Genomic DNA, 10,480 nt, shown 5'->3' on the forward strand with positions numbered 1-10,480 from the left:
TTGCACTGCCTTAAAGTCCAAGCAGTACCGGTTCAAAAATCTGTTTTACACTGGATTGATAACCTATTACTTAAAGTAAAGTTACACACATATGCCAAGTTGCATCATCCAGCCAGACATACTGTATGACATTGAATCTGGTATGGATGAAGAGACTGGAATTAATTTATACTTAAATCTTGCAAGTAAATGAGTGCATCTGAATTTATATCATATCCTCGTCATGCTCTTTCACCTTGAGACTTGTAGAATTGATGTTATTGGCATGTGCAAAATCAGAATACTAAAAGTACCATCCAACATTAAGCAAAACAGCCAAGCCACATCATATCTATTATTATAGCATTATAGTCAATCGTTTTTTCCTTCATTGTTTGGAGAATTTGGAACAATCAGACCAACATTCTTGGTAGGACTCTCCTCCCACTGACTCCATACCAAAGCCCCTCAGGCAGGTATGTCTTGCACATTATCAAAACAGCTCCTTCATAATTCCCAATAGCATTAACATCTTGTTTTGCCATTTCCCAAGACATTATCTGTTTGTGCATGTTTAGTCTTGATATTGTTTCAACAGAACAACTTTTTTAAGCAATGCTGCTGAGAAGCCACATAAGCAGTTCCATGTTTCAGTTCTGCCGGGCCTATCATGATAATTTGTCTACTGATGATTAAAGTTCTCCAGAGAAACAAAGTTAGCCAATAGAAATGGGAATGTCTCAAAACAACAATGCTCAGGAACAATGCCCAGTAACAGTGCTCAAATAGCTGCCTTGTGGATAGTCAACTTTATATTTGTCTAGCTGTCCACTGTATATCCATTCCAGCCAATCAAGACCCCTTGAATGTAAGAGGGTAATTTGATTGGCTGCTGGGCTCAAATATCAACAACCTTACATCACAATTGCAGACCATACCTTTAATTGTATGGCCAACCCCTGTAAAATGATAGCCTGGTTGCACACAAACCTTCTTAATGGGAATGGGAAAGGTTCATTGACTTACGACTTTCAGCAGTGCTGTAACTAGCAGTAAAATTAAACTTAAATTGGTGCATTAAACAACTGCATCTAATCAAATGTTTTAGATGCAGTTGTTTACTCAATTCCAAAGTAATACACATCCATGCCAGACTTGTGATTGTATTTTTTGTGTTTTAGGGACATTGGAAATGGGCTTCAATGGCTTCTTGGCCAGACGGACCTGCAGAGCAAATTCCAAATTTGCCAAAGGTTCGTATGGGTATTCAGGCTAGTAAAATTAAGTTAGGTTGATGCATTATCTAACCATTTAAATAGTTGATTGGTGATAAAACTATTACAATAGACTCACAGACAAGACATCACATTGTGCAGTTGCCTACGCAGGCAAGTGGTGATAAAAGTGTTCAATACGTGTAATTATCACATTATTTATTCATCTGGTAAAACACGCTCACCAAAAGCATTCTTTGACTTAAAAGACATGCTCTTACACATATCTTCACATTTTGTATACATGAGATAAGACTCGGTGTGTATTGAACATAGGACTATAAGGTACCAATTAGCACTTGTAATTTACAGCACATCAAAGACTTCCATACAACAACCCAATGGCTGTGTTTGTGCATTGCTGTCTTTGTATAGCACAGATACACATTTAACCTCATTGCTGTCAGTATCGATCATCTGGTGTTAAATCAAATCAGTGATAGTATGGCCAACAAATGTGCAATTTCATTTCATGAGATGAAATGTTGTAACAACTTTCTTTAACACAGAGTGATGCTCGGTCAACCATGGGAAAGTGCAGTGTTTTTTTATTTTATCAAATCCACATTAACACAGTAGTCCCACTTACAGTGCCATGGTTGACCTCTGTGATAGGCAAAATCAATGCAAAATCAGCTTAGATGTTTCAAAGGCTTTGTCTGATCTGATCACTATACAAAGTCACCTTATCTGCAGGTTAACATACCTGGGCTTTAGTCATCTAGCTGAGCTCTGTATAATAACTAAGATAACAAGACAAGTTGGGTCTCACTTTCTCCAGTTATAATTATTATTATTATTATTATTATTATTATTATTATTATTATTTAACAATTATCATTCAATAACATTTAAATATAAATCTATGAAAATGCCACAGGAAGCTGTACACTATTTCATTCAAATGCATTTTTACAGCTGCTGAACATGTGGTGATTAATTAAAAAGACTTTGGGGAACAAACAGATGCAGGCCAAACATTATGAGACATTGTGACGGCCCAATCCATCAATCATCCAAATAACATACATGCATCCAGCCTAGCCATGTGTAAAAGAACTGTCCAAATACTTGGAGTCATATCATGGGTTATAGTTTTCGGTCTTGGGTTGCCTTTACAATGCTTTTCTCCAGTGTTTGGGTGTAAATAAACACTTCCTGTCCACAGTCTGCTGTGCCTCGTGTGGTTGCCTGGTAGCACAAGGCTACACATGGCGTCATTCTTTAGCTTGATTTCCCAACTGTAGGATGGGTGGATTCTTTGTAAACCGTCGAGGACGTTTCCAAGGACCAATGGAAAAGGTCAGGAGTCTGGCAAAGGATGTGGGATGCTCCCCGGATCTCTCAATTAGCTCATTATTATGTGATTGAGTTATGTGTCAGTGTCCATCCGCACAGACAAAGGCCCTACCCTGTGAGTCACCGCCCGTGGGTGGGACGGCAGGTCTCAGAGAGGGTTCTGGTCCATATCAGCCATGCTGGCGGTGCGACTGTGATAAGTGCACAGAGCGTCCAGCGGCTGATGCTGATGCTGGTAACTGGGATTTTTTATGTATGATGGGATCAGGAACTTGCTGAGTGATGTCTGCTGTGCCGTTCATTGAGATCAAAGTGATTGATTCAGCAGAGGAGAGACACTGCTCTGATCTGGAGTACACATACACACACACACAGACGCACATACACACACACACACACACACACACACAAACAGTAGTGCCGGTAACACACACAGTCCTTGAAAGAAACAGGAGGAAGTGAGTGGAGGTCTCTCTCTGAGTTTCTGGCTGCAGGTTGTGGAAAAAGCCGAATCTGCCCAGAGCAGAGCTCCCTGGAACACACCGAACCAACAGGCCGCTATGTTCCACTCACAGAGACAGTGTGCTGCTGTGTTCCTATTCAGCCCCTTCTGATGGCTCCTTTTCCCATTAATCTCTGGCTTGGGTGTATTAGGTGTTTGTTAATGTTCTGACTCTGTGTGTGTGTGTGTGTGTGTGTGTGTGTGTGTGTCTTTATGTAGGGATGGAGGGAAATACATCAAAATGTTTTTTAAAATAAAAATATAAAATATCCTATTTTAAGTGTATCAAAATAAACTACAAAATACAGTAGTCACATCATATATCACAATACAATACTGTATTTTTGTATTTTGAAAATACTAAAAATAATCTTTAAAGGGAGCATGATTCATGAGATCATTTTGCAAACTTTCCATATATGTCTATTTAATCTATTCCTTCATCAGTACACTGACTCTGTTGATTAAGTGGACAGTGTTTCAGAGCAACAGCTTTTCTCTGCCTACAAGATATGCCTAAATACCGTATCAGAGATGTGTTCAAAAGTCACAACCAAACTTGTCAAGTGAACCTTCGAACCTACAGTAATTGTGTATTAGCCACATTGTGTATAAACCACAGGACAGTGTTTTATGCAAGTAAAAAAAAACAAACATATTAATACCATATTAACTGCTCCTGTGTATTAACCTCACAGCTGAAGAAATTTTGCAAAAGCAATGCATAAGACGCGGCTAATAGTTGGGAAATTACGGTATTAAGAGCCACAGAATGTCGGCTTAAGAATCCCAATGCAATTCTATTACCTTGAAATAACACATGGTGCACTGACATATAAAATGGAGAATGTTTTTTTTTAAGTTGGGTAACGTCTAAGCGCTAAATGGTGTTATATTGACGCCAAGGGGCATACATATTTACTTTTTGAGCAATGTTACAGGCTAACCACATAAATTCCATGTGTTCCGATTGGATGATCATATTCATTTGCCTACTGATGAGAAGTTCTTGAGAAGTTCTCAAGAAAACAGTAAGTTGCCCAAATAGCAAAGGGACATGCCAGAACAAAAATACTCAGCAACATTGCTCAGAAAGGTGCAGCTTTAGAGGGCACACACACACACAGACAAAGTTGTTCTTAAGTTCTACCAAAAACAGGCAAACTTATAAGTGTGGGTGAGCAAGTAACCATGATGTGAGTGGGTTGGGGTTGGGGTGAGAGAGGGAGTGTATTGTGTGTGAGCGCAACCTATACATTACTCATCTTTCACTGGATCATCTTCCTGAATCTCAATATTCTGATCACAATAAGTCTGGGTCTAAAGGTCTAATGGTGAAATGTCATCACATCACCAAAAGTAGCCTATTGGTTTTACCAAAAATATTTGGCAGTATTTTTAAACTACAAAAATATTCACCTATAAAATATTTAAAACCATTTTCTTCAACCCAATAAAACACAAATGACAAAATACTTATATTACATTAATATTTTGTGTTTTAAATACATGTGTCATAAATACTGCCCATCCCTGTGTGTGTTTGTGTGTGTGTGTGTGTGTTTGTGCGTGTGTGTGTGTGTTTGTGCGTGTGTGTGGTTTAATTCAAACAGTATGTGTGAACGATGATGATGAAAACACCTCCTCCAGTTTTAATGGTGCTTGGAGCAAAATGTCCCCAAAGGAGTCCCTGTTAAGCTCACACACACACACACACACACACACACACATTTGCTTACTCATACCATCACACAAACACACGTACACATAAACAAGTACACTTTATACAATAAATTTTGGCCATTTCAAGCACTGAGGGCATACATGTCATTGAGTACTGCTAATGCCTTCAAAGGCTTTGTTATTTTAGTCAGTCACACACACACACACGCATGCACGCACGCACGCGCACACACACACACACACACACACACACACACAAACGGATATCTGCATAGTGTTCTGTCAGTGCTTTGAGATAAAGAATTGTGCATGTGGAAACAAATGACTACACACAGACAGGCAAATGCTTGAGCTGGTTTTTAAAAAGTCAAGGGCATTGGCTCATTTCCTGGAGTGAGCTGTCGTGGGTGTACTGTATAAGACCCCTGTACAGATGCAACATATGCCCTCAGTCTACACTGATCTACATCAGGCCACAGCATCTTTTTTCATTCCCTAACAGACCCTCCTTCACTGCGTGCCCCACCTTGTGAATGTTAATCATTTGCATTAATTTCCCAGAATCAGCAGACGCGGGAATTATTTACGCACAGAGCTACTAACATCTTAAGTATTACACAATTTCTGAACACTGAACATTTTCCCAGACTCTCTCTCTCTCTCTCTCTCTCTCTCTCTCTCTCTCCTTTTCCTTCTGATCTGTTGTAACATGTGAAAAGGCAATGTCGGTCTAGATCCAGACGTCTGGCAGTCATTAGGGATTCTGGCAGAGTCAGGCTGTGGGGTGACCGAGTGCTGCTTGACCACTCTAGTGATGAGGGTGTTGTAGGAGTTTCCCCATTTACAGCACCACCATGGACGCAACAGCCGGCCTCCACCCCTTTCACTCTCTTTCTCTCCCCCCTTGCTTCTTTCACCCACCAATGGAATATCCAGAGAAACGTTTGGAACATGAGAGGAAAAAAACACTGTTATTCTGGGTTGCTATGAGGGACCAATACAAGAATGGTTTGAAGGAGGGACCAAGAGAAAAGTGAAAAATTAGAGAGATAGAGAGAGAGAGGGAGGGAGGAAAAAATGGTATACAGCTGTCAAGTGCACTCATGTTTAGGGGAACTGCTTTGGCCAGCAGAGTCAAAACTGGACTATGTAGTTTAGTAACAACAATAAATAACACAAATAGATAGCTTTCTTTTATCAAGAAATGGGAGAGAGAGGGAGAGAGAACTTCACAAATAGGTTTAAGTAAATGGGCAAATAATATGGTTGCTTGTGGGGTTGAAATAATGCAACTGAATGAATTCTTGCATTCATCCCAACAGCCCAGAGTTGAACAACAACTACAACAACAAGAGGTTTGAATTGATGAATTTGGGAATGTGGCCCTTGAGCAGAAGCAGATTTATAACATGCCGCTGTTGTCAAGCTGGCACGATTCACAACACTACTCTGCCTGAGTCTGCCTCTGCTTTTCTGCTGAGCCAAACATCTAGCCAGATTGAATTCAAATTTAGATGGAATAACATGTTGCACATGTTTGCAAAAATATGAAGGTGAAACATTGAAACTATTGAATGAGTGTGGGTATGTGTGTGCAAGTGTGTGCGAGTGTGTGTGTGTGTGGGAGAGAGAGACGGGGGGGGGGGGGGGGCATTGTTTTTATTCTGAATCAGAATCAGATGGGATCTCTATAGGAAAACTTCTCTAAACATTTTAAGCAACATCTTCTGCTCATGATCCTCCACAAGTCATGGCATTAGATAAGGAGAATATGTCTACACCATAACAACAGACTATACAACACCAGTGTTGCTCTTTTCTGTTGTGTCCACGGTTTGCTATACACTGAAAACACCACCATGCATATCATAGATGTTATGGTTACATCGAGTGCAAACATGACAGGATGCACAAGCGATTCAGTCATAGAAAAGGGCAAGTCTCAAGTCTTTTCTGAAGAAACAGGCTTCTCTGAAAAAGAAATTCCCTTCTGACACTTCAGCAAAGCTGGCTGACAACAGGTCTTTAAAGGGAAGAAAGGGTGCCCATTGTGCTGGTCGAGCTGTCAGCCTCCTGACTCACTGCTTCAGTAATAGTCTGACTCATGATAATTATATCTGTACAACACAGGCCAGGTGTGCAAAAAGCAGTACCTGCAACCCCCCCGCCCCCACACACACACACACACACCACCACCACACCCCCCGTGCTGGGCCATCTTTACCATAAACTACTTTTGTTATTACATTGCTCCTTAAATATGATGGGAAGTTTTCACTGGTTTTAGATACCTTGACTTCTGTGCTATAAGCTTCATTTAGTTTCTTTGTATCTCTGTCTCTCTCTCTCTCTCTGCCTGTTTCTGAGAACCTATCGGAACCAGATGTCTAGTGATGGAGGAGTCAGCTCCATTCTCTATCACCACAGAGAAGTGCTCTGTCACTCTTTCACAGAGCTTGGCCACAAAGCATGAGTTACAACTATACATCTTTGTGTGTGTGTGTGTGTGAAAGGGAATGTGTGTGTGTGTATCCATAGCCTCAAGCTTGACCTCTACCACAACAACCTTGGTAGTCTTTGTGGTAAGATTGGAATGTGTTATGACGAAAGAGCTTTTTGAGTGAAATCTTTGAATGCAATCTTATGTCTTTATGGAAACCACTATGAACCACATTACACAATCAAACTATTCAAGCCTGACATTTACACTGATGCGACCCCTATTGACTAAGTAGCCAGTGCATTAATGAATTCTTTTATGTTTGCTAACATATGAAGATCAGTTAACTGCCCTTTGTGTCTATGGTGTGCTGTCACATATTTGCATGAAATAGTTGCATGAACTATCGAAGGGGCGGGGGATTTTTTAGTTAAAACAATCCATCATCACACATTTCAACAGATCCTCACAAGAGCGAGTATGGTCTAATAAAACACAGCCGTGCTTGCACATGAACACACAAACTCACGCACATGCAAACACTATTGTGTGTAGGTAAGCCTCCCTCATTTTTGTAGTTTTGAAAACAATTACTTTTTTTTACATTTTGTATAATATTTTATTTATAACAGAAGAAAAATATCCAACTAACTTGATATCTGGAATACAAAAGTATGAAAAAGTAAATATCAGTAAATATAATATGATACAACTGTTTGGGCAAAAAAACAGTAAAGGTAAGGTTTGACAGTGTAATTCAAAGACAAACTTGCATATTGAATGTATTGTTCTGATATTGTTTTTGGCGAGAGTGTAAAACTATCTTCTTCCACTGCTGTTGTGCTGCACTGGAGGGAAAAGTATATCTCTCCTACACAGGCACACAGCAGAACTCTGAAACTCTCCATCTGTGTGTGTTGCGCTCTCTGGTGGTCTGGTAGTGAATGCCATGTCACCTCCTGCTGCTTAATTCTCTGTGTAACTGGATAGAAAAGCCATTGTTATAGAATAACTAAATTCTAATACCGGTAGTCTTGTAGTTGCAGGATGGATTGAGCAAACCTCCAAAGCCAGTGTGGTTTAAAGGATCTTGGTTTATTCTGCATTATCCATGTGGCAGATTCAACTGCACACCACACACTGGAGTGATATGAGCAAAGTTTACTGGAAGCAATAAGTCCATTTCACAGCTTCCAGGTGTCTGGCCTCTTTGACGTTAATGATACCTTAATTGGCAGGGTAAATGTCTTCCTGTGTCTGTCTTTCCTGTGGAGGAAGTTACTTTACACAGTGTCAACATCTTGTGAAAATACTTTTCCAGACCCGAGCAAATGCAACCACGCACGCTATTATTACAGTACATGAAAATGCACTGTACTGTTCTTCCAAGTCTTCTTATTCTTACGATTCTTCTTCTTCTTCTAACGCAGTCAATGCAGCTTCAACCGTTTAACGTAGAAACTTGATTCAAACTATAGGTCTTACTTAGGACATGTGGGCTTTGTATTTTTCATCTTTGTAACTTTTACTTGTTAAACTATTAATTAAAAACTACTCAAAATTTCCCCATAGACTTAACATGGGGCTGATGACATCACAATGGGCTAATTAACTTAATTTGCACCTGTATCAACTTCTAGCTGCTCAACTAGGCCCCATCAAATAGCCAGTTAAACTGATTGCACCTGTATCAACTGCTTTCTGCTGAACTAGGCCAACTCTCTCTGTGTCTCTCCATTCTACAAGGATATAAGGCACATTCCATCCAACTTTCTATCCATTCATCCTCTTCAAATCATTCACTCATCCACCCATTAAACTATCCATCAACATCCATTAAACAATCTGCCTATCAACATCCATTTAACTTTCTGTCTATCAACATCCATTACACTATCTACATTTAACTTTTAAACTATATACTCTGTCTCAGGCTTTAAGCATACAGTCTCATTCTCTTAAAGGAACACGCCACCCAAAATCAGTAGTAATATATGTTCTTACCTTAACTTTTCACGAGTTGAGTCATACCTCTCCCGCGCCGGTAGGTGCACTCAAACGCTCTGTCGCGCGGCGCGAATGTGTTAGCATGTTGCTATGCTAGCGGGCTCTGCCGTGGCCGTAGAGTGAATAGTGGCAAGAGGCAAGCCGAAGTCTGCTGACAAGGGCCCGACGGTAATTGTAAAGCAATTTACAAAAGATTCACTGAACAAAAATGCTGATGTGGTACATGAAAATTTAGCTAAAAATGTGGAGAATGCAATGCAATCAAGCATTTTGGATGATATAGTGTCACAAGCTGGCAGAATAGGCAACAGGCCGATGTGCGTTTTATTTGGAGACTGTTTTGCGCGACAGAGACTGAGTTTGCTGCTGATATTCTGGGGATAGGCCTAGCCAATGTACGACTTTAGCCTTTTAATATATTTGCTGCATTAGATCAGTCTTTCTAGAACAGGCAAGGGCTAGCCTCACTTCAGCAGCGCTGCATCACCCATATAGCCTACATTAAAACAACCAACGGATGGCGGGTGCGGTTTTGAAAATTGGTCAACAAACTTTGGTGCTGATGGATGGCTGATGGATGATAAGTTTTGCTATGCAGTTATGGTTGAAATAATAGCCCATCAGCGCATCTCTAGTGTGTGTGCCTCTCTCTCGCTCAGAGGGGAGGGAGAGGCTGAGGGTCGATCCAGCATGGATTCTAAACTCTGTGGTGGATAGGATCTACAATTAGGTGTTAATAATATTACCACGCTAGGTCGAAGTACTCCCAAGTGCTATTGCGCCACACATTGTAGTTCTCCTGTTTATTCGCTTGGAAAATTGCCATGTTTCATGTTGTGTGACGTAAACATTTTTATCAACTACTCGTGCAACTGTATTTAAGTAGGGAAAATGTGGAGGTGTTTGATTACTGCTATGTTCCTCTCTCTATTGCCACGGCAGAGCCCGCTACCATAGCAACATGCTAACACATTCGCGCCGTGCGACAGAGCGTTTGAGTGCACCTACCGGCGCGGGAGAGGTATGACTCAACTCGTAAAAGTTAAGGTAAGAACATATATTACTACCAGAGAATGTCTAATAAGGGGAGAACCTTCACTCTCGGAACTCTTCCGGTGTGGTACTGCATCTAGGGGCGCTCATGGGCGAGTCCAGAATGAATGGAGGTCTATGGAGCTGTACCCCTCAAAATCCACTTTTCTCGGGATATAATTTTTTTTAAAGTAATTTGAATATTGTATTCGAAAGGGGAGGCAAAGACAATACACTTGGTTGAGTATTATATTTTTTAAAGTC

The sequence above is a fragment of the Alosa pseudoharengus genome, unplaced genomic scaffold (assembly GCF_046254945.1).
Source record: "Alosa pseudoharengus isolate Yale_2024_CS ecotype anadromous, Long Island Sound unplaced genomic scaffold, YU_APseudo_1.1 YU_APseudo_1.1_scf_5, whole genome shotgun sequence".
Classification (NCBI taxonomy): Eukaryota; Metazoa; Chordata; class Actinopteri; order Clupeiformes; family Clupeidae; genus Alosa; species Alosa pseudoharengus.